Here is a 26,639-nt window from a genome sequence, read left to right on the forward strand (position 1 = left end):
CTCTAGTGATAAGCACGATGTAATCTACTTAAACTACAAACCAATACCACCTAAAACCCCCCCCAGCACTATCGAATCTACTTAAACTACAAACTAATGCCAGACAACTTCGCTCTAGTGATAAGCACTATCTAATCTACTTAAACTACAAACTAATACCAGACAACTTCACTCTAGTGATAAGCACTATCTAATCTACTTAAACTACAAACTAATACCAGAAAACTCCGCTCTAGTGATAAGCACGATGTAATCTACTTAAACTACAAACTAATACCAGACAACTTCGCTCTAGTGATAAGCACTATCTAATCTACTTAAACTACAAACTAGTACCAGAAAACTTCACTCTAGTGATATAAGCACGATCTAATGTACTTAAACTACAAACTAATACCAGACAACTTCACTCTAGTGATAAGCGCTATCTAATCTACTTAAACTACAAACTAATACCAGACAACATCACTCTAGTGATAAACACTATCTAATCTACTTAAACTACAAACTAATACCAGACAACTTTGCTCTAGTGATAAGCACTACCTAATCTACTTAAACTACAAACTAATACCAGACAACTTCGCTCTAGTGATAAGAATTATCTAATCTACTTAAACTACAAACTAATACCAGACAACTTCACTCTAGAGATAAGCACGATTTAATCTACTTAAACTAAAAACTAATACCAGACAACTTCACTCTAGTGATAAGCACAATCTAATCTACTTAAACTAGAAACTAATACCAGACAACTTCACTCTAGTGATAAGCACTTTCTAATCTACTTAAACTACAAACTAATGCCAGACAACTTCGCTGTAGTGATAAGCACTATCTAATCTACTTAAACTACAACTAATACCAGACAACTTCACTCTAGTGATAATTAGTATCTAATCTACTTAAACTACAAACTAATACCAGACAAATACACTCTAGTGACAAGCATGATGTAATCTACTTAAATTAAAAACTAATACCAGACAACTTCGCTCTACTGATAAGCACAATCTAATCTACTTAAACTACAAACTAATACCAGACAACTTCACTCTAGTGATAAGCACTATCTAATCTACTTAAACTACAAACTAATACCAGACAACTTCGCTCTAGTAATAAGCACTATCTAATCTACTTAAAGTACAAACTAATACCACCTGAAAACCCAGCACAATCTAATCTACTTTAAACTACAAACTAATACCAGACAACTTTTTTCTAGTGATAAGCACTATCTAATCTACTTAAACTACAAACTAATACCACCTGAAACCCCCCAGCACTATCTAATCTACTTAAACTACAAACTAATACCAGACAACATCACACTAGTGATAAGCACTATCTAATCTACTTAAACTACAAACTAATACCAGACAGCTTCGCTCCAGTGATGAGCATGATCTAATCTACTTAAACTACAAACTAATACCAGACAACTTAGCTCTAGTGATAAGTACAATCTAATCTACTTAAACTACAAACTAATACCAGACAACTTCACTCAAGAGAGAAGCACTATCTAATCTACTTAAACTACAAACTAATACCACCTGAACCCCCCCAGCACTATCTAATCTACTTAATCTACAAACTAATACCAGACAACTTTGCTCTAGTGATAAGCACTATCTAATCTACTTAAACTACAAACTAATACCAGACAACTTCACTCTAGTGATAAGCGCTATCCAATCTACTTAAAGTACAAACTAATACCAGACAACTTCACTGTAGTGATAAGCACTATCTAATCTACTTAAACTGCAAACTAATACCAGGCAACTTCACTCTAGTGATAAGCACTATCTAATCTACTTAAACAACAAACAAATACTAGACAACTTCGCACTTGTGATAAGCATGGTTTAATCTACTTAAACTACAAACTAATACCAGATAACTTCACTCTAGTAATAAGCACTATCTAATCTACTAAACTACAAACTAATACCAGACAACTTCGCTCTAGTAATATGCACTATATAATCTACTTAAACTTCAAACTAATACCAGACAACTGCACTCTAGTGATAAGCACTATCTAATCTACTTAAACTACAAACTAATACCAGACAACTTCACTCTAGTGATAAGCGCTATCTAAACTACAAACTAATACCTGACAACTTCGCTCTAGTGATAAGCACTATGTAATCTACTTAAACTACAAACTAATACCAGACAACTTCACTATAGTGATTTGCACTATCTAGTCTACTTAAACTACAAACTAATACCAGACAACTTCGCTCTAGTGATAAGCATGATCTAATCTACTTAAACTACAAACTAATACCAGACAACTTCGCTCTAGTGATAAGCGCTATCTAATCTACTTAAACTACAAACTAATACCAGACAACTTTGCTCTAGTACTAAGCACTATCTAATCTACTTAAACTACAAACTAATACCAGACAACTTCACTCTAGTGATAAGCACTATCTAATCTACTTAAACTACAAACTAGTACCAGACAACTTCGCTCTAGTGATAAACCCCAGCACTATCTAGTCTACTTAAACTACAATCTAATACCAGACACCTTCGCTCTAGTGATAAACCCCAGCACGATCTAAACTACTTTAACTCCAAACTAATACCAGACAACTTCACTCTAGTGATAAGCACTATCTAATCCACTTAAACTACAAACTAATACCAGACAACTTCACTCTAGTGATAAGCACTATCTAATCTACTTAAACTACAAACTAATACCAGACAACTTTGCTATAGTGATTAGTATCTAATCTACTTAAACTACAAACTAATACCAGACAAGTTCGCTCTAGTAATAAGCATGATCTAATCTACTTAAACTACAAACTAATACCAGACAACTTCTCTCTAGTGATAATCACTATCTAGTCTACTTAAACTACAAAGTAATACCAGACAACTTTGCTTTAGTGATAATTAGTATCTAATCTACTTAAACTACAAACTAATACCACACAACTTCGCCTAGTGATAAGCACTATCTAATCTTCTTAAACTACAAACTAATACCAGACAGCTTCGCTCTAGTGATAAGCACGATCTAATCTACTTAAACTACAAACTAATACCACCTGAAATCCCCCTAGCACTATCTAATCTACTTAAACTACAAACTAATGCCAGACAACTTCGCTCTGGTGATAAAAGACTTATCAAGATAACCAAAAGCAATAACACAGCAGGTGACTCCCTCTTCCCTAACTACATAGGTAAAATTTGGAACTCATTACCTTCTGCCACTACCTTAGCCAACTCAATAGTTACATTACAAAAACTACTAAAAAAACACGTAAAACTCATATGGCTATGCCCCTGCTACCCACCAGGTTGACCCATATCACACACACCCTCTGACCCACTCTCATGCTCCCTTTCACATCTATCCCTTGAAGAAGAATCATGACTTCTCCATATAGTGCCTCACCTGTGAACACCCATGCCAACAGTCCGCAAATATACACATTCCAACTATAAACCCAACCACTTCTCACATAACTAACCCCAACATCCTTTCCCAACCCCCTCTTACTTACATTTGTCTCAATTGATGTTATTACTGGAATCCAGTACATTTTAAGTACTACTTTATTCTAACTTTAAACTACAGAATTTTGTTAAAACTTGCCACTACCAATGAATATTGTATTTTGTAACTTTAAAACTATGGAATCTTGTTAAATCATGTGTTTTCCTATGAATAGTTGCTTGCTATATAGAAATCTCATACTTATTTGTTCTTAATCTGTGGAGCTTTTCTCCCTGGGCCTCCGCTGAAAATGGACATGAATCCAGTCAGACTTTCCCGGTCAACAAATGTAAAATAAAAATAAATAAATAAACTCTTAAAAAAATATGGTTAGGACTGTCAGTGGGTCATAGGACTAGATTAATTAACAGTTACATGATAGTGAGCTATTTGGTATTCATTAAATGGCTGTACACCATGTGTGGAGCTGCAAAACAAAGGCAAAGGGCAGCATATGCTAACGACAGCATAAGGAGATAAAACACATGCTACTTAGCCAATCCAGCATGGCAAGGCTATTTAGGATGCTGCAATGCAATCATGTACTCTCAGTGTAGCCATTTGCCATGAACACCAAAACTCTCTGGAATATAGGCACAATTACAATTAAAGAAAAGCATGTTAGGGGTTCCAGCTGCTATTATTATGCTGTGTGGCAACATAATTTATATCAGGATGCTGCTGCTTCCAGACCTCAGGCAAGAAGAAGGAAAAAGGAGGGTGTTTAGACCCTGTTTGACTTATCATGGACTGCAAGACTGAGAAATTGCTGAGAGACTAACATTTGACTTAAACATCCAGCAATCAATTAAGACATTTAATCAAACACTTAGACTTGTATATCACAACAAAAACATTCTATTCTCTGAATCCAGACTTTCCCTGGTCAAAGACTATCTACTTCCCAGCCTCATCTGTGATGCCCCAGTTCTTACTAACCTTCACTCCTGCCTGCTGTCCAAACTGGAACAAACATACAATAAAATTGCTAAATTTGCAGCTGACTTATCTAATCCTACCCACCATTGCCTTGCTCTCAATAAATTACAGTGGATTGAATTTCCCCATCATCTCAAATTATTGCAACTCCATATAACCCACTTCCTTCTCAATAAACCCACTGCTTGTCCCTCTCGCTTTCCAATCTAGTCACTTATGATACCCCTTCCCATCAATTACACAGTGTTGACAAATTCCTTCTCTAAACGTATAGGTCAAAAATAAACACTGGCAATCTTTTATATAAATCCTCCATAATAAAATTTGGAACAACCTCCTTGACAATATACACAGCATAACACACACTAACAGCTTCAAAAAAGAACTAACAAATGTTCTTCAGAAAACTTGGATATGCCCCTGCCAGGACCCTACATAATCCTGATTCTATTATCTGTCTCTCCCACGTTTGAGAAGTAGGTTTTCTGACTCTGCTTTATTTAGGTAATGCTACTGAACTACATAATCTGTATGGAATGTACCATGTTTATATCATTATAATTACTTGTTTATTATTATGTTTATTTTCCTATTTTCTTCATACTTTTACAAAACTGTGCACTCTTTGTGTACTGTAAAATTGTCATTGTTAATTTTTTTGTGAAACCTATTAATGTTAAATTGTCATTATTTTTCTTGGAGCTTTTCTCCTCGGGTCTCCACTGAAAATGGGCCTGTGCTCAATTGGACCAACCCAAAATAAATAAATATGAAATAAATAAATAGATACAACGTGGACAGGGAAGAGCTGGAGGAAATATGCAACCTCTGCCACCCCACCTCAGGCCCCTATGAAATTGTAGAGAACCCATCCCACTAGCAACAAAGGTATGTGTAGCATTACATGTACTAGCTACTGGTACTTTCCAGAGACCCACAGTGGATATATTAGGGGTGTCACAAACAGCCTCAGGGGTGTCACAGGCATCAGCCTCAGGGGTGTCACAGGCATCAGTCTCAAGAATATTACATCAGTTTTTATATAGAATGCTATTACATGCAAGGGATCACATTTATTTTGCACACAGCCCACTGGAGAGAGCTAGAACCATGCAGAAACTCTATGCAGTAGCATACTTTATTGAAGTGCTGAGGACCATTGCACATACACACACATATAAATAGCCCAACCCAGTGAAAATGGAAGGAGGTACAGTAACATAAAAGGTTTCCACTCTATACAATGGCAGGTTGTTTGCAGTTCTGAAAGGGATAATCTATTATGTCTGTGGAGGTATCCCAGGCAGTTGCCATAACTCACACATAAGGCACACCAGTGAGCTATACACCAGGTTTGCCAGGGGTGGCATTCCTCAAGGGCATCTAGTGGGAGATGGCAGGCTATGCCCTGGAGCCTGGGCTCATGCCACTCATGAGAAACCCAAACAACCATACTGAGGAAGGATACAAGGCCCACACTCAAACTGGTAATATCACAGAATGTGTATCTGGATTGCTTAAATCAAGGTTCCAGTCTCTGGACACATCAGGAGGTGTACTGCAGTATGACTCAGGCACTTTTGTCAAAAGACTTACAGTCTGTACCATGTTACACAATATAATTCTCAGTAACCAATTTTAGCAAAGACATCAAGGGGCAGGACCACAGTTTCAAGGACCACAGACAGGGCCAGCAGCAGGTACAGATGAAGAGACTGATGGAAAACAAACAGCTACAGATGGTGCTGGCACATAAAGGCATCCACAGTATGCCCTGGCTCTGGCTAAGAGGCATTGGATAGCACACACAATAGCTACTTAAGTCAAAGTCTAGGATCCCATGCAGATACACATAGGAAAAGTGTTGCCTGTCAAACTTCACAACCTTTAATTAACAATGTAGTGGCTGTGTTTTGATAACATCAGACAGAGACAGCCCCCAATAACACAATTATTACCTACAGTAATCACAAAGTAAGTGTGAAATCTATAACAAAAATAAAGTTACATAACAGAGTACTTTCGTATGGAAATATGAATATGCTCCTAAGCAGAGTATTTGTCTGAGGTATACATTTATGTCAGTAATATCTCCTATGTTTGATTTTTCAGTATACAGTTATGTTTTCTAACCAACTTTGTGCAGTAAGCATTTCAATTGACCACTCTACCAGTACACAAAAGATGTCTGCTGAACAAGCTCTCCTTATGACTATGCCAAGGACCATGACCTGGTGGCCTACCATATCTGGTTGTGGACAGAGCAATCACTGGCAGAGCAGTGGAAGCAGTTTCACTACAGTAGTGGTATCTTCCACAGCCATGCCTGCTAATGCTAGAAGATGTAGTGGCTCTCCATCCATGTGGATGCCCACCCTCCCCAGTAAACATTCCATCACAGCCACTGACCAATCCTGTGTGTCATTCATCCTGTCCAAGGAGTCACCCACACAGTTCAGGGAGTCACAGGTGTTAGAATGAATAATGTGTAGTAATCACAGTATCTTCTCCAAAGTCCTTGGTGGAATGATCCTGTGGCTTTATTACAGCCCTACACGTATGTCTGGTGGCACTTAAAGCATCAGGAGGATAGCAGACTACAGGCCTCCTCCAAGCACCTCTACCAACCTTCTGTGACACCTTGCCCTCATGATGGCTATGTAGAGAAGCAACTAGCTCTGAAATCGGAGTAACCACACTACCCTGATCAAAAGTGTCACCCTCATCCTGCTGTATTTCACAGATCTCCATGTCATGGGTATGCATAGGCTTACTGACTGTGTCAGAGGATGTGAGCTCAGACTGACCTTCTGAATCTACAGATTATTTCTTCATTGCCACCATCATCATTAGAGACTACCAATACTATGATATCAGGTGGTAGAAGTTCCACAGGGCCACTGTCAGGATCATCTATTATAACAAGCAATAAATACAACAAACAGAGAAATAGCGAATAAAATTGCTCAAAACCTTTCCTTATATGAAAGATATGTTAAACTATAAGAGATTCTAAAGTAACACAAATTTTAATCTCAGACCTGAATCTACCTTGTATACAGCAACAAAAATAACCAAATTTGTGCTTACCATGTGCAGGTGGTCTTGCAGCCTGCAAATCAGATGTTTCTGTATGGAAGGGAAAGAAAAGGCTGATAAGTATCACAATGCAAATGAAACAAGAAATGGAGAACAACCTCCTTTACATGTGCAGATGAAGAATCATCTCATAGAAAAATATGCAACAAGAAACAGAGAACAACCTCCTTTACATATGTGGATGAAGAGTCATCTCATACAAAAACATACAACAAGAAATGGAGAACAACCTCCTTTACATGTGCGGATGAAGAATCATCTCATACAAAAATATACAACAAGAAACGGAGAACAACCTCCTTTACATGTGCGGATGAAGAATCGTCTCATACAAAAATATACAACAAGAAACGGAGAACAACCTCCTTTACATGTGAGGATGAAGAATCATCTCATACAAAAATATACTGACCTGTTGAATTCCACCCCTCAACACCCTCTTCTTTCTCTCTATTGCTGTGTCATCTGACTCACACTTATCATTGGCTCTACATATATCAGACATATAAGATATATGTATATAAAGATGTAACAATGACACTTGTATTTTACATACCTGGAAGTTCTGCTTGTGACACTCTGAGTCTGTTGTACACATCAGCACCAAAATCAAGGAATCTGTGTGAGCACTCTGCTGAGCTATCTGGATCAATGAAGGAGGACAGGAACTCCTCTGTCTCAGTCAGGTTAGGTAGCAGGACCATCTCTCATAGCAACCTATTCCTAGGCAACTGCAGTTGCCCTATGGTAGGCAGAGGTTATCACATCAGTTGCCTTGTGTCATATCTGGGAGTAACTTCTCCCATGCCCTCCAAAAGCACTAACATCATCAAGCACCTGCTGCCATATCCTGTCTTAGGCAGATTGGTCATATCTACCTCTCCCTAAGATAAAAGCTCGATGGTGATGTGAGACCTAGATAATGACCTCATTTTCTGCATCAGTGAATTGTGGCTTGCAGGGTACAGTTTTTTCTTCTAGGGTGCCATATTCATGTTTGAGATTAAACAGAAAACAGACAAAAAATAAATGCATAATACACAGGATGGATGTGACCTCAGTTATGTATGAATGTATGCATTCTTCATTAACACAATGATTTAAAAGGCAATACCCCCTTTGACTATACACAAGGTAGGACAGCCCCGGCAAAAAATAATAAAATGGCAACAATACACAACAGTTCTGTAATGCAGAGTACAGACTGCTATAACTGTGTAATACATTGTAGCATGCACAATAATAATTTCACAATGTACAAACAGATATGCATAAAATTATTATAGTGCCACACATGTAAAAATAACTGACCTTGATACAAAGTTATACTACACTCATCTGCAATAAATGTTCAAATTCTAATAAAATAAAACTTACAAAATATAGATCAAGTAGTACTCTGTAGCAAACTTTTTGTAATGCAGACATAACTAATATACATGGGCTATGCCAACAGCAAAGGATAAAAAAGCAGAAAGATAAATAAATGTTTGTTTGGGCATTCTGCTTCATTATTAATGTTACACTAAAAGCATTTTGTAAGGAGTAGCAACATACCTGGACATAATTCAATGTAGAAAGAAGATAATTCTCCAAGTGGTATGTATATTTAGCAGTATGGATCTCTCTGGATCCAAACATTCTCCCCACTATGATGCAAGTTCATTAGCTATAAGATTACCTTTATATATATGCAGAACCAGTCCTGTGAGCACTATGAGTATGCAAATGAGGTGTTATATCATTAGCATTCCTGAAGACTACAGTCTGCACTGAGTGCAGGGAAGGTAAATATGGTGTAAGGAGCAACACAATTTCATGCACATACCTTAGCAATACAAGGATGAACATTAAGAAGGGTTACCTGCTACTGGCTTGCAAGTGTCTATGATTAGTCTGAATGCAGGAACAGTCAGTGTATTACAGTGTCCTGTTTTTGATGTACACTTACTAAGGGTGCATCAGGGAGAAGATACTTACCTAAAAGTCTAAACGTACATTGAATGTGTTAGGTGAGCAACATTCCTAGTATTCAAATTCTGGTTTAATGACCACACTTTCAGCCTCTTATTAAGACATATTCTGCATATTCAAGGGAGTACATTAAGCATTAATACAGACAACATATGCATTAAAATGGCATAGCATTGATCACAGGAATGCATATAAAAAGGAATTAAGTACTATAAAGAAAGAGAAGAATACACTTGCACTGTTTGTAGTCTTTGTTTAGTGTTGTGTGAGTACATGGGTATCCTAACTGTTGGCAGTATCTCAATAATCCAGGCATTTGCTGACAAATGAGAAAGGGCAACTTTCATAACTTGGTTCTGTTGCATTTTCAATGTGACTGGATACAATGTCACATTTTAGTACATTTGAATATTTTTCTCCTTGCTAATATATACCTTTGTCTGTGGCAAATATGGGAAATAATCTAAAATGATTGTTCTTAATACCCTGGTTTGAGGGTTCAAATCCATACAGGTTCCTGTTGCAAGAAAAAAATGATAAACATCAGAAATGTATATTCACAGTACTTGTTTCAAAATGTGTATTTTTTCCACTATCATTTGCTTGCCACTTGGCATTGCACTGCACTGACTGGCAGTGATAAGTAGCCATGAACAGCAGTTCACTGCTCAAGGAAAAACCTGACAAATTTAATTTGGAATGCTGTCAAAAGCACAACTGAGATTGTGGTCAGTCTGCTTTCAAGATTGTCATCAGTGTGATTTCCTCAGCACTCTGCAAAGTACTAATTGAAGAAATTCAATTTGTTCCACGCCTTTCTCTGTGGTATAATGTGGAAAAGTATTAGGCTTAGAAAAACTGTAAAGGTGATGCAGGGTTTGAAGTCTGTTCACATATCATTTTATTTATTGAGGTCATAATAAATCCTGACACACATTAAGTGTATGACTGTGTTGAGGTAAGAAACTCAAGTAGGGTCAGTATTGATTAAAAGTGACAGGCATATATGTCATTTGAAATTATGTTAATAATTGCATAGGTTTGTGAAAAGTGACCTGTGAACAGATTTCCCCTTTTCCATTCCCATGGCATTACCTAAAGTCCTGATATTGTAAGACATACCTGATAACAGTGATGTGGCAGGGAGTTATAAGACTTAATGTGTTAGTGTAATGCAGTAGTGACTCTGCTCATTGGTAGAAATACACTGTCTTTCATTTCATGTTCCTTTAAATTGTTATCTAATGCTATTTCATTAATGCTTTTGATAAATATTATTTTCTGCAGTTGTGCATTATTTGGCAGCACAAAATGACCTTCACTGCTTAAGAAAAAAGTGAAAAATTTAGTTTAGGCTGCCTTATGTAGTGCAAATCAGACTGGTAGCCTTGCACAGCCATCAGCACTCTGGATAATACTCAGTGAAGAAAATACACACATCAGTTAACTTTCTCTGTGTTACAATGCGTACGTACAGTGAGCTTAGAGAAAAGCACAGCTGGTGCATCCATTTAACTGATTTTACAGTAGGTGGTCTGAATACATATTTAATGACATTTTGTGATATCATTGTGTTTAAAAATCAACTATTGTCAGTATTGCTACCAACATATGAGCTATTGTCTGTCCACTTTCACATTGTCTGTCATTAACTACAAGTCTGATTCTATAAAGTATATCTCTGATATTGTAATTAGGTCTGAGAAGGATGAATGTGTCACTTGAATGTACTTCTTGCTCTGTTCATTGCTACACGTACTCACTGATTGAAGTGAATTTACTCTCAACTTTTGTCTCTTTCATATACTTTTCTATTGCCTTTTCCATTTGTTCTCTACTAGGCAGCATGGAAACACAGCTCATAGCCAAGAAAAATGTGAAAAAAATAGTTTAGGCTGTCATATGTAGAGTAAATATATCTGGTGTCAATCTGTGGCCCTCAGCTCCCTGGAGAGTAATTATTGCAAAGAATGCACTGTACAGATGTCTAGTTCTGTGGCACAAGGTATAAATGGAGTGAATTGAGAGAAGAAGGCACATAATGCATTGTTCAAATCCTGTTTAGTGATTGCATTTCAAATACTTTCAATATGCAATTTTTTATCTGTGTTTGTGTGCTGCTTAGCAGTGCACAAACATGATTCAATACCTAAGGGAAAAAGTGAAAAATGTAGTATACATTTCCTTATCCAGCATGATGGTGTGTGTGGCTGTCATCACTTTGGAAAGTACTCAGTGAAGAAAATGCATGTCAGGTAACTTTCTCTGTGGCTCAAGATGTAAGTGCAGTAACTGTAGATAAAAGACACAGGTGTTTTAATGGCTGAAACCCAGCTGAAAAAGTCTTTCAAAGGGAGTCAGAAACACATTTCTCATAACATTTTGACTGGGAATATAAAAATGGACAAATGATAATGCTAAAAATGTCTGTTGCAAGCAATGTATCAGTAATGCTTGCATAAACTATTTTGTTTAGCATAAATCATCATTGCTCCACATATAACTGTGACAATAGGAGGTACTGCCAGCCATGCCAGGAGAAGTAGGGCACTGGTTATGTGAAATGTGCCAGCACAACCAGCTGGAATTTTGTAAATAATTTTATGTCATTTGTACATCAGACTGTTTTTGTACAGATGCTTGTGCTGAAAATGTATCCGTGAGGTTTACTTGTGTTAAAATGTATCAACAATGTGCCCTGTTGAAAAAAAAAGAAATATGCATGCATTATTGCAAATGCATTAAATGTATATGTTTCAACAGAAGGGAAGAGGTTAATTTTAAACTTCAAAATATATCTGAAATTAAATACTTTATGGGTTAAGTCATAAAGATATTATCACACAGTTTTGAATGGAGCCAGAGATACAATGTCTGTGCAAGAGAATATGTTGTAGCTCCTGTAGGCAGAGTGGAATGGTTTATGGTGATTTCCAGCAGCTGCACCACATTTGAACACAGCTCTGTCTGTGTGTATGGTAACACATAGGTGCTAAAATCCTGTCAGCTTCTCGTGATGGGTGATAATGTGGGAAACAGAGGCAGATGACCTGGTGTCTGTGATGTCATTCTGTACAGAAATCATGTTTTAATTTTAGAAGAGACTGAAGTCTCAGGAGCATTCTGTATTCTGTCTCAGATCTGACAACAAGGATCATTCACCCACATCATCTTGTCTTGCGGTGGTAAGTAACTTAACCAGGGAACAGTAGTTCTCTTTAGATTAGTCAAGAAAATACAGTGAGATTAGAAATACTGTTTTTCTATAACTGTGAAACTTTCCATGAGTGTTATTTTTAATATTTCCTGTGACTCAAGCTCTGGTGTTTACTGTAAATAGATATTTAGTGTTTTCTTGTTCTTTTATTATTTATTATTAAATATATTTAAACTTTTCATTGTGGCTGGTCCTTTTTAGAAAATATTTAAGCTCTGAGAGTATCTGCATATATTTTTTTGGTGATAACTATGGCCACTCCTGAAAGCCTTACTGTTTGGTCAACATTACCATTTGTATTAACATTAATTTCACTCAGTATAATTGGATACTCTTGTAAGATCCTTAAAGTAGCTGACAGGGGTTCTGGTAGCAGTGATAACTACCTCATAGTCTGAGCAGAAGGGAGCACAGCAGGTGAATCTGTGCCAGCCTTACTTAGGTGTGTGTGTGTGTGTGTGTGTGTGTGTGTGTGTGTGTGTGTGTGTGTGTGTGTGTGTGTGTGTGTGTGTGTGTGTGTGTGTGTGTGTGTGTGTGTGTAAATCAAATCTCAACGAGTGCGTGTGTGTCAGCTGCTAGAAGCAGGGACACAGAGCACTGGTTTCACAAATAGAATGTGGAAGGACTTAGCTTTGAACCCCAACTAAGGACTCAACTCTAAACTGTGCTAGTGGGGAATCTTTTTGGGGGTCTGGACAAATATAGAGAGAAACCAGCCCCCAGACTGAGAGTGTTCCCTGGGTGCTCTTAAGGGAAATTGTGCTTGATGCAGAAATGTCTGCACCTGGAGTACTCAGTGTATCCATTTGTATTCCAAGTGAACACCCCTCTCCAGTGTCAGTGGTGAGGATTCAGGCTTCTTGATTACTGGCCCAGTGTGGGGACATCACAATAACATCAAGCTAGTTTTATTTTATTTGTTTATTTGTTTATTTGACATTTGTTGAATAGAGAATGTCCGACTAAGCCGGAACCCTTTTTCAGAGGATACCAGGGGAGAAAAGCTCCTCAAGAGTACATACAACGTTTAGAAAAGTAACAAAAGCTAGTATTGTCAGTTATCAATAAACAGAAGCTGTATAGAACAGTTGACAAACTATTTACAGGAGACATTACTATATATACAATCAAAGAAGAGATGGCTGAGATATGGAACTCAGAGTTTGGGAAAGTTCCCAGGGAGAAATTTGAAGTTCAGTGAGATGGAGATTAGGGGACAGAGGTTGGGAGAGCAGTAGGACGAAGTGGAAAGTGTGAGAGGAGGTCAGATGTAGAGCAATTTGGGGGTAGAGGTAAGAAGACTAGTGAAGAGGTAGAAGTAAGTGGTGTCAGAGAAAGTGGGAATTTGAGGTGTTTTTTAGGGGAAGAAATTCAAGGAAGGAGTGCATAATTCCTTAAACAGGACACTGATGATATTTTATTTAAAATTCACTTGCATATGCATGACGGGTACAATACATTATAATCATTATGGTTCATCACATATCCTATGTGTTTAGGACACTTATATCTTCTGGAGTATGTATGTAACATATCCCAACCTGTCATTCAGCTCCATCCATCTGAAATATATGTACTAACAGAAATACTGCCTTTTTCATAGGAATGCATTCCCAGGACTAATTAAAGTCACACATATACTGGCCTCTCTGAAATGTATCTCCTTTCTGAAATTAGTATATTTCTAATTACCATACTTAAAAGCTAGTTCTCCTGTGGTTTATCAACTAATAAGAAAACCTTCAATTTTACATGCTTTATTCCATGGGTTCAACTCCTAGCTGGTACAACAATATTTTAACACTGTGTAAGCCCCAGTGTCACAGTATGTCACAATCCATCCTCTTTCCCCTTCCAAACTGCAAAGCCATGCTATTAAGCATTCCTTTGTTGAACTTTGGAATCTGTGTCAGTAGGCTGTGCATCACACACGGCAAAGCTCAATGCCATGTTTCACACTGTTATTGCTATATGATATAAGCAGTGCCAATGTGTCTGCTAAGGAATCCATATGCTTTCAGTTGTCCAAATACAGCTGACAAGGTTGTGTGTGTTTGCACACACCCAGATACATGTGAGATCTGAACTGGTGGCCAATTCAGACATATCACATTAACTTGACTTTTGCAGACATGACTCGCAATGGAGAGAGTGCTGGTAAATTTAGACAGCAAAGGTGGGGTGTTGAGGAGCCCAGGATATTTGTGGCACACTTGTGAAGTGCTACAGCCATAGACTGCTACAGGGGAGATTATACTGGTCTCAGTATAAGGCTGAGGCTTGGAACAGCTAAGTCAAGGCTCTCAACTAGCATTCCATCCACCCAGGAGCAATGTTGTCACCACTATAGTGACCTTAAGAAGCACAAGCAGGACCTCCTAAGCCAATAGGAGGCTGAATTTAGGACTGCAAATGCCGCTCAGTTGTGTAAGCATACTGACCTATAACCTGTCCATGATACGGCATTAAGTATTTAACCAGGCAAAGCAGTTACTCATTGGGCTTTCATATACATTTTGTTTAATTTCTTTTTATACTGTACAGCTCCAGAGGAAGTAGCTGCAAATCATGAGGTCCACCAGTTGAGATTATTGCCTCAGAGAGGCACAGGGTATGTATGACTCAGGTCCAAATTTAAGCAAGAAAATTATTTTCAGTCCCTCAATCACTAACACATTGAAAAGGCACACCTCAACCTTGATATTAAGCATTTGTGCCTTCCCCTTAGACCCTTGCTGCTTGCATTAAGCAACGAGAACACTGACTTAATTGTGTATGGGTTCAATACCAAGAAGCAGCAATTACTTGTTATTACAGGAAAATATTTAAAAAATATTAACAGCAATATTTTATTAGGAACAATTGAAGTATGGTAATTGCAATTATTACATCTGAATGCATGTATCCTGTCCATCATAAGGTAATAAAGGCTGCTCTTACTTATATCCTAGCAGTGACATTTCTGTATTTTATGACACATTCATACCTTAACATCATATATGTATGTGACAAAAGTCTACAACACTAAATTATCATAATTGCTTAGTATTGCCACCAAAACTGTATTGAATAAATAAATTAATGTGACATGTCATGGATCTAATTAACGTTTTTGTCTTCCCCACCCTATCTTTCTCTCTCTCTTTTTATTTTTAGGTTGTTTATAATTTATTAACATTCTGCTGTTTGCATACCTTGCTGGTGAAAACAAAATGACCAACATCACAGAGAGTTAGACCAACCACTGCATCTCAGCCTGCCATACCTTCACAGATGGCAGCATAGGCACCCAGCACTTTGGCTTCACAACCTGACAGCATTGCTTCCACAACTCCAGCCCTACTTGCTCCACCTGTGTCAGGTAGCTCTGCTTGGGCAGCTGGTGCAGTCATACCCTCCGGGAGCAGTACCATTGATGGTGGCAATCTTGATACCCCACAAAAGCTGACAAGGCAGGGCTGTAAAGGTCCTGCATCACATTGCTAAGATGATGCCACATCCAGCACTGACCCAGTCAGCTGATACAGTAGACAGTGATGACAGTTCTGAAGGTGAGGTCTAGATTCTCAATGTTCTCAAGCTGGACATGGGTGCACCTCTGAGGTCCCTTACCTATCCATAGTCATGGTGCCCCCAACCTTTTGTCTCCAGCACCATCCTGTATGTCCTGTATGTCTGTGCATGCTTCCCAACCTACCCTACCTACCTGAAACTCTCATAGCTAAGCACCTTCCACAACATTCCTCTCGCTTCCAAAAAAAAAAATCAGGTCCCATACATAGTACTGCACTTCATCTATGTGTCATCTTGACACAATTGATTGGGTCCAGTTAGTCATATAACATTATTTTGTTGTTAGATGATCCTCATAGGACAGATGCTGAAGAACTTGAATTTTCCTTGTGAGGAACCTTTGTGGTCTCTTCATTTGCTGTAGGTGCTTGGAAGGTACATACCAAAAGGGGCAATGTACTCTTATTATTGGCCTGATGATGGGAAAAATACAGGGAGGTTATAATTTCTTTTTTTCTGGAAGCAATACCCTTACTTATGAGATGAGTAATATAGAATGCCCTTCTTACACTGTGGAGACATGGTGATCAAAGTTAAGGTTGCTGTCAACCAGTGTGCCCACGTCTCTCACTACTGAGTACATACCTAGGGTGTTGTTACTGATGTGCTAGTTAGCAAGAGCATCACTCTTACAGAAAGGGATAATAATATATGTTTGCATTGTTTAAGGCCATGACTTTGGCACCAGTCATTTCTATGTGTAAGACCCTCTTATAGGATGTTGACATCATTGGCAGATTCTATGACTACTCCCAGTTTGCAATCATCAGCAAACTTTGTCAGCCACAGACCTTTAGTTTTAGTTTGCACTTTGTAGAAGTAAATTTCAAACAGTAGAGGTCCCAGGACTGATCTCTGTGAAACACCACTGGTCCAGGTTTGCTCTTGGAGGTGGATTCCCCTATTTTGACTACATGGGTTCTATCAGTGAACTAGTTAGCGACTCATCTAATGATATACAGGTTGATACCTAGGGTGAGTTTGTCAAATATGCCTGAGTGGGGGATAGTGTCAAAAGCCTTGGCTAAGTCTAGGTAGGATGTATGCTGTATGCACAGATTTCCCCTCACAAGGTCCTTGGTGACTGTCTTGAAGAAGTCCACTAGGTTTAATAGGCATGAGCTCCCTTTGACAAATCCAAATTGAGTAGGTCAAGTGATTGGAGGTTACCAATATCTTTGTTGATAAGGTCCATGATGATTCTCTCCATAGCCTTGCAGATAAGGCTAGTCAGGCTAATAGGTCTATAGTTCCCAGGGTCAGTGGAAGCACCACCTTTGTGCAAGGTTATAATGGTGGCTTTTTTCCATTCAGCTGGGATGAAGCTGGTGCTTAGACTATGATTGAAAAGAGTACCCAGTGGTGTTGCTAAATCATGTTGGAGTCCATGTAGGACACAGCCTGGAATGTTATTCGGTCCAATGGGTGCTGTGTTTTGGACCTTAGAGAGGGCATTCATGACCTGCTCTTTAGAGAGATAAGGTAGAGGACAGTGGTAGGGATGTCTTGGGGTAAAAGTGGCAGTGACAGGGGAGAGAAGTTTTCACAGAACCTGTCTGATAACAGGTTAGCAATGTCCACAGGCTCGGTATATGTGGTATCATTAACTACCAGTTTGGCACATATCTGGGCCTTTCCTTTTAGGTTATAGATATAACTAAAGAATGCCTTATGGTTGTCCTTAGTTGAGGAAGCTAATTTGAATTTGTAGTAAGCTTTGGAGGACTTCACAAGGAGTCTTATTTGTTTGTTTAAGCTGAAGAGGAAGTGTTTCCAGTTTAGGGCTCTTGCTCTCTTATTCTTTGACAGCAATTTCTTTCTTTTATTGTAAAGCCTGTTAATTGCAGTTGTCCACCAGACAGGTTTCCTCTTCCTTGATAAACTTGCTTTGGTGCTATCAGGTATGGCCAAGTCAATGCAGTTATTCAGGTGTTTGTATAAAACATCTGTGTAGAACTCAGCATAGTAGCCAGTTCCATCTGAGGTGGGAGGTGCTATGAAGCTATTTATACTATCCCATAAGAGGTTTATGCAGTGTAATTATGTAATGTTGAATAGATGATATTATACAAAAATATATGAGATGTATAATGTTTGTAACTGTGAACAAGTTAATATCTTCTGTTTTCTTTTATATAAATGTAAGTTTGCCCAAGGTGTCACAAGCTTCAACTGGGTTTACCCCATTTGAATATTTATACATCAGGCATCCTAGAGGACTGCTTGATATTGTAAAAGACACCTAGAAAGAACAGAAGATACTATTTAAAACATGACTGACCATTATGCTAGTCTGTAATACTGATTATTAGTTGGCCATGTCTACATTAAATGAGCACTTTGCTTCCCTATCTTCCTTCAACTTATTAGCACACCCATACCACCACCTCTCATCACCTCTGGCAGGTCCTAAATATTCTCTCCAAGACAAAAGCATTTGTTCCATGGGTTCTGATAACATGCCAGGATAACATATTGCCATTTTGTCAGTACCAAATACTACTGAGCCTATTCAACCTCAGCCTGTCCACTGGACATACTGGACACGTGTCAGAGTAATGGAGTACTGTGGTAGCCATTCTGCTTCAAAGGACGGATTCACTACTGATCCAGGAAACTGTAGGCCTATGAGCCTCATCAGCATTGCCTTTAAAACAATGAAATTCATCATTGTAGAATATATTAACAAGTACATAGACAACCCAAGTCACTTTGGCTTTCTTTTAGGAAGATCTTAACTCCTGAACCTGGTGTGCTTCTTTGAACTGATCTCTGGTGTTATACTCAGGCAAATTGATTTACACTGCCTACCTGAATCTGGAAAAGGCTTTTGATACCATCCCAAATTCAGGCAATACTGAATAGCTAATCGAACTAAATGTAAACATGCATGTTATTGGCTGGATAGAAACAGAACCCAATGTTTTAGTGTGGGAGGCATGCTGTCTTTGAAAAAAAGTAGCTACCAGTGGTTTCCACAGGGATCAGTCCTAGGATCACTTTTCTTTGGCATTTATTTCTCTGATGTCAATGCTGGCATCAGGTAAATTAACTTGATCAAGTTTACAAATGACTGTAAACTTGGAGTCATCATTAAGTCCCCATCTGGCTTCCAAATTCTTCATTAGGGACTAATACATACCAATAAAACTAAATGCCAAGAAATGCAGCAGTGTGTCCTTAGGTAAAGCTGGCACCAATTCATCTACCACTTTGGTGGCATCCCTGTGATTGGTTGGTCAGCCATTAGGGACCTTGACACTTTCACTGAGAATGAACTATCCTTTGATCACCATTTACCGACTATTGTTTAGAATTTTTTTTTTGTTTTGCCAGATTAATCACCAGGATTATTTCTTCCAGATCAAAGGAAGTTATCATCTCTCTATATTACTCCCTCATTAGGTCCATAATATAGTATAATGACCCCTTTGGTATGTACCTGTTTAAGCATTTGACTCAGCTTGAGAGACAGCAGTGTTTTTCCACTAAGATAATCAAAGGCAGGACTTCTATGAGCTACTCAGACCACCTTAAATTACTAGCTGTCTCTCTTTTTTGTTTCTTACAGACTCTTTAGAGGTGGCCTCTGCCTAACCTACCAAGCCTACAAGGATCCATATACATTCCTACATGACCTTATGCACATCTGTAAAACTAATAACAGCCCCAACATCTGCTCAGGAGATCTTAATTCCACCAAAACATAAATAGGACCCTCTGGCAAGAAATATATATATATATATATATATATATATATATATATATATATATATATATATATATTCCTGACAATCTGTCTTTTATAGAAAATACTTCCTTTGCATGTAAAAGAATCTCCCTGACCATCTTTAACTCATTTAATCCTGAACAGCAAGGGGTTAATTAACACCGTTGCTTCCTGAGAATGTCTAAACCAGGAAATCACTTGCTTCCTAAACACTTTTCCCCAAAACCCTCTACTGAAAACACACTTCATTATATTTATCTGATAAATGGTATGAGTACAAAAAATATGTAAAATGTTATAACTTTTTGATAAACAATGAGTTATATTCAGAAGTTAGTATCAAAGCTCTGCTGATTTTATACTGCATATGTATGAAAGAAAAAAATATGTGTTTGACAAAAAACAAAAGTGTTATGGACAAACAAACAGCTATATATCTGTAAGTGTGCAATATAGATACTAGATACCGGTGAGGAGATGGTTCACCTTTTCAAAAACTTTCCAGTCATGCCTGACAAGTGGGAACAGCACACTGCTGTTTTGTGGTGTTGCTGAATCTATGCAAATTATGCACATAACACTTTCACAATAATTCAAAATGATATTAATGTACAAAACCATTTGCAAGATGGAAATTATCAATAACAACACTGTGATACGTAATGTTTTGTATAAGATGGCATCATTTGTTCACCCGTAGGTTACACAGCTTTTATGAAATTAATGCAGTTATGAAAATACGGGTGATAGTTATAACTGCTTTGCTAAAAGAACTTTTATATCTCAGAATATTTTCACATTATGCGCTGATTGGCCAACGTGTTCGCTGTAAAAAAAGTTATACTACTGAAAAAGCCGGGTCCGGGACTTTTTTTTTCCATTAGTATTTACTTTTTTTTTAAAACTTGAGCATGGGGTTTGGGTTACAGACAGCGCGAGTAAAATAAGCAACAGCTTGCTTTCTCGTTTGTTTTTTTCACAGTTTGATGTACTGCGCGCAGGCGCCACAGGCGCATCCACCACTGATGCCCAGGCATCCTGAAAGGGGCAGTAAACAGGCATTATATATTGCATTATTTTAGACAAGATTTAGTTTCTTTTTCTTTAAATAATGTCATGCAATATATATAATCCTGGTGGTTTGGTTACTGTTTTCACCCGGTCGCCTTTGTACTCCCAGTTCGCCCGTGGGGATAGCCACCACCCCAACCATTCAACCGATTATACACCACAGCCAGCTATATTATCCACCATGTTTTAGTGCCATTTTTCACTAACACCCACTGCTTTAATACACCACCCCCAACATGACAGTATAACACTCTATTTTTGTATTATTATTGTAAACTTGGAAATATGTCCTATTTTTCATAACTTTTTGTACACATTCCTTAATAACGCCCGCTCTAGACATCCCATGCTGACTTTGACTCTCATGCTTAAGAAATCACTTCAGATTGCAGAAGTCTTTGTCTTATGTATGTACCTTTACCAGGAATTCAGAAATTAGATTTTGAAAGCAGAGATGAGTACACTCATTTCAGGAGTACATGGAAGTCTCCTGTAACACACAGGAACTCTGCTTTCCTGATGACTATACTCTTATAAGAACTGGACTAATAGATGGCAGTCATAACTATATCTGGGTCTGCTCCCTCAAGCCCTCATTGAAAGGGTTTGAAACTAAATGAATCATGCCAGTGGCTACCTACCTGTCTGGGTATTGTGCTTAGGGTAGTAATGGTCCTCTCCATCAACAGCTTGGTATCAAACTCTGAAACACTGAACCTATGAACATGCAGAAAGCCCAAGAAATGCAAAAAATGAGTTTAAAATGTGAATACTTGACTTAAAGAGTTTAACCCAGGGGATCAGGCATTTCCATTCTAACATTCATGGAGAAACAATCTCTGTCTAAATGGCAAGGTCCCTTTGAGATGATCAAAAGGCTAAATGCAGTGAGGTACAAAGTTAGACAGTGAGGGAAGAGGAATGTAAAACAAATCTTTCTTATTAATGTACTAAAGCAATGGAGAAAAGTAGAAAACTCAGTGGTGATATTGCAAGCTGAAATTCATACAGGACAGATCAGAGAATCTTTACTTGAAGTACAATTAAAGGAATCCTTATCAAATTTCAAAAGCAGGAAATAAGAGAATTTCAATTTAAAAATGAATGTCTGGGAAAACTAACTTGATAGAACATGACATAAGGATAGGACGAGACCTTATACAGCAGTATAGCCAAATAAACAATTAATAAAGTAAGAAATTGAAAAGATGTTCAAATTAGGAATGATAGAAGAGTAACAGAGTGTCTGTCCAATAGTGCTTGTACTTAAACCTGAAGAATGTGTCAGGTTCTGTAACAACAGCATTTCAAAGCTGTGCCATGCCCAGAACTGATTAGCTGATTGAGAAGTTGGGAAAGGCAAGTTATTTAGGAACATTAAAACTGACAAAACTATGTTGACAGATATTGTTCTCCACCCCTGCTAAAGAGAAATCTTGGGTAACCCCTGAAGATTTATGAGTTTATTTCATTACAAAGTGCTATTATGTGGTCTACATGGAGCTACCTTTCAAAGCATGAAGGATAAACTACTGAAGCCTCTCTTACTATAAGTTTCTGCATGTCTAGATGACATGGTCATCCATTTAGAGAACTATGATGCTCTCTCATACCAAAATTGCAGGCTATGTTGGAATCTATAAGACAATACGTTTTACTGATAATGCTAAAAAGATTCAGCTGGGCATGCTAAAAGCAAAATGTTTGGAATACCATAAAAAAGATAGATAAGAAACTGCACCTAGACTAAATAAACTCAATAAAAACTAATCTATACCTCCAATAGAAGACAGATGAAAACAATTATTGACTTTCTCTTGAAAGGACATGCTCCTACCAAACTGCAATGGTCTCTTCAAGCAGATAAATCATTTGAGTAATTGAACATGCTACAATGGTCTGACCCAGTAATGTTGTTGACTCCTGATTTTACTACGAAATGTACATTGTATATGGATATATCAGAAGTAGGTTTGGGAGATATACTAACCCAGGATATTCAAAATGAGGAGTAACTTGTATTGAATATTAGTCAAAAATTAAGTAATGCTGAGAAAATATACTCAGCCATCAAAAGGGAATGCTTGGCTGTGAAGTATGCCTTCTGTTTGCTAAAATGCTACGTGTTTGGCAGACACCTTAACCCAGTGACAGCAGGCTGATGACATAAAGGTATGCCACAGGGCAGTGTCACTACAACCTTTCCAGTATATAGTGCCCCTGGGTCTATCACTGTGACATTTCCAGTATACTGTGCCACTGGGTACTACCACTGCAAACTTTGCAGCAGACCGTGCCACTGAGTGCTACCACTGCAACCTTCTCAATATACTGTGCCACTGGGCACTTCCACTGCAATCCTTCCACTATACTGTGCCACTGGGCACTTCCACTGCAACATTTCCAGTATACTGTGCCCATCAGTGTGGGTCTAAATGTGATGGTTATGTACTGGGAATGTGTAGATATGAAATACTATCGGTATAAACAAGGAATGTGACTTTAAATGTGATGGACTGTATTAGCTAAAATAATGAGTAACTAATCATGTATTTAGTAGTTTATAAAAGGTTGTAGTCTGAAAGACTAACATTGGGAACATAGCTCCTCGACTCAAAGGATCATCATGGCGAAGGAGTTTTATCTGAAGTTTCATTGTCACTATAGTTGGATGGTTCCTCCCTGGCTTGCAGTGGATACAGTCTGAAAGAAGTTCAGGTAAAGATTTTGGGGCAGAGCTGGGATAAGGTCTCAATGAGGCTTACAGCTGTGAACTTTATTTTTACAGCCTGTTGCTGGAAGAGCTGTCTAGGACTAGTTTTATGCACCTGAAAAGGTGGACTAACATCAAATGCACTTTGTAAATATAAAGAGTATAGTTAGTAATGGTGCAAAGCAAAGATAGCATGTTTTTTGCTTCATCCAGAAATAAGATTGAGTTTTTATATAACTCTGTTACCAGTGTGATTTCTAAAGTACACATTCTATAGGTATATGTATATATCAGATCTGAAAACAGATCCTATATTTATTTTCTTGTTGTGCATTTTTGTAGCTTTTCCATTACCTACGCAACATTTACTTTATGACATATGTAAATGAAACAATCTTCTTCAATGATGAGGGCTACGTTCCAATGTATTATGATATTGGTAATTGGCAAGGGTCGCCAGATGGACAGATTCTGCTTACAATTGTTGGCACATATAATCCTCAAATTCCCATCCCAGACAATTTGGTCATGGCAGACAATGTCATGTGGAATGAAGGATATAAGCAGGTGAGATCATTTATTCCTGAATATTTACAATTCAGTAATTCATTGAAATCATAAAGTCTATGCAAGAGGATTTAAACATCTAAAACAGTAACATTATCATGGAGGTAAATTGGATTTTTCCCTTTGACTCTGTATGATATCAAGTTTACTTTTTCTAATGGGTAAGTGATTTCTAACAGAAAAGTTTCCTGTGATCTTGGAGTTTTATGTGCCATTTCCAGAATCAGTGGTGCGATGGATTCTTCTGCCATTCTTAGTTTACATTAATAGAAAGTTTTTTGGCCTCTTGTCTTGCACAGATTAACTGCTCCTATCAGTCCATTCATCTCTTCCCAGGCCTGATATTGAAGGATGCCAAAGGATACAGGCAAGATATAGCGACTCTGACCATTACCTTGTGATGGGGAGAAGCTAGAAGAGCCTTTTGTGCTCCTAACTAGCCTTAAACTGTCACCTTTCAGGCACGGGATAATGTCCAGCCACCAACATAGTTTCGTGACACTGCTCACCCCCCACCTCCATACTCCTAATATAAACATTATGATAACCATAGATATACATTTTCCTGAACCTGCTTTATACACAACCTCTAAATTACAATGTTAAAATTTTCTGCCCTATCTTGTTCACTCCCTCATACACATTTCTTTGAATTTCTAAGCATATAGTCACATGATCTATCATATAATTGACAAACCCAGTAAGACACCTCTTCACATGCTCAATGCTTAACATGTGCTATTGTATACTGCAATAGTTGCCTTTATTTCATACAAATGTAATCTAATTAGTAAATGAATGCATAATAGTTGATGTGTATTACTTAATGTCTGTTCATGTATAGTACTGAATGTCTGTTATATGTTAGAGCTTGTCTCTCGGGACTACGGCTAAAAAGGTCTTTTGACTTAACCCAGGCAGACAGTCCTGGCAAACAAAAACAAAATAAACCAAATAAATAAGTAACAAATAAATAAATAAGACTACTGAGCTGATATGAGAGTGCAGTTCCAGTGCTTGCATTGATGGGCTGGACTGCATTCACTTACCATTTATACTCATGTTCCTTATTCCCTGGACAGAGGGGGGCACAATATTGGGCCATCCTCCAGATATACCCATGCAGCATGACTTAAAAGACTACTTCCCCCAAAATGACAGGTGTCCAAACTTCAGCTACTCAGTATAACACCCCCCAAATAGCGCACCAAGAGTTGGGGAGCACATGTCAAACCTAGTTCATCTGGGCCAGAGACAGAACCAAAATGTATATACTGCAGACTCAGCTCATTCCATATCACAATCACTAACTGAGCATTTATCTATTTATTTCCATTAATTAACTGAGGCTGTGCCAGCTCATTACATATCACAAACATTAACTGAGCATTTATTTATTTCCATTTATTAACCGAGGATGTGCCAGCTCATTACATATCACAAACACTAACTGAGCATTTATTTATTTATTTCCATTTATTAACCGAGGATGTGCCAGCTCATTCCATATCACAAACATTAGCTGAGCATTTGTTTATTTATTTTCATTTATTAACCAAGGACATGCCAGCTCATTCCATATCAGAAATATTAACTGAGTATTTGTTTATTTATTTCCATTTATTAACCGAGGACATGCCAGCTCATTACATATCACAGACATTAATGTAGCATTTATTTATATATTTCCATTGATTAACCAAGCATGTGCCAGCTCATTCAATATCAAAAACATCAACTGAGCCTTAATTTCTTTCAATTTATTAACTGAGAATGTAACAGCTCATTCCATATCACAAACATTACCTGAGCATTTATTTATTTCTATTTTTTAACCAAGAGTGTGCCAGCTCCTTGCATATCACAAACACTAACTGAGCATTTATTTAGGGCCATTTATTAACTGACAATATAACAGCTCATTCCATATCACAAATATTAACTGAGCATTTATTTATTTCCAATTATTAACCAAGGATGTGCCAGCTCATTCCAAATCACAAAGATTAACTGAGCATTTATTTATTAATTTCTATTTATTAACCGAGGATGTGTCAGCTCATTACACATCACAAACACTAACTGGGCATTTGTTTATTTCCATTTATTAACCGAGAATGTGCCAGCTCATTACATATAAAAATAGCATACAAAATAGCCTATTTTGCAGCTAACCTTCCCTACCAAACCCAACACCGTATTGCTCTACTTAAAT

Source organism: Protopterus annectens, chromosome 7.part0 (assembly GCF_019279795.1).
Source record: "Protopterus annectens isolate FY-2018-M chromosome 7.part0, PAN1.0, whole genome shotgun sequence".
Lineage (NCBI taxonomy): Eukaryota > Metazoa > Chordata > Ceratodontiformes > Protopteridae > Protopterus > Protopterus annectens.